General features: G+C 52.5%; 1 protein-coding gene across 2 annotated transcripts in view; it reads left to right on the top strand.

Annotated features, from left to right (window-relative positions):
* Nucleotides 1-219, top strand: part of LOC114614839 (alcohol dehydrogenase class 4 mu/sigma chain) — a 14,729-nt gene that overhangs the window by 7,557 nt on the left and 6,953 nt on the right. The gene's annotated exons all lie outside the window — the stretch shown is intronic.

Raw genomic sequence — 219 nt, 5'->3', positions numbered from 1 at the left:
CTCTTCTCTCTTCTCTCTTCTCTCTTCTCTCTTCTCTCTCCTCTCCTCTCCTCTCTTCTATCCCCTCTCCTCTCCTCTCCTCTCTTTTCTCTTTTCTTTCCCCTCTCCCCTCTCCCCTCCCCCCTCCCCTGTCCTTTCCTCTCCCCTCCCCTCCCTTCCCCTCTCTTCTCCTTCTTCTCTTCTCTTCTCTTCTCTTCTCTTCTCTTCTCTTCTCTTCTC

The sequence above is a fragment of the Grammomys surdaster genome, unplaced genomic scaffold (assembly GCF_004785775.1).
Source record: "Grammomys surdaster isolate TR1022 unplaced genomic scaffold, NIH_TR_1.0 126531, whole genome shotgun sequence".
NCBI classification, from domain to species: Eukaryota; Metazoa; Chordata; class Mammalia; order Rodentia; family Muridae; genus Grammomys; species Grammomys surdaster.
This window is presented reverse-complemented; position numbering and strand designations above follow the sequence as displayed.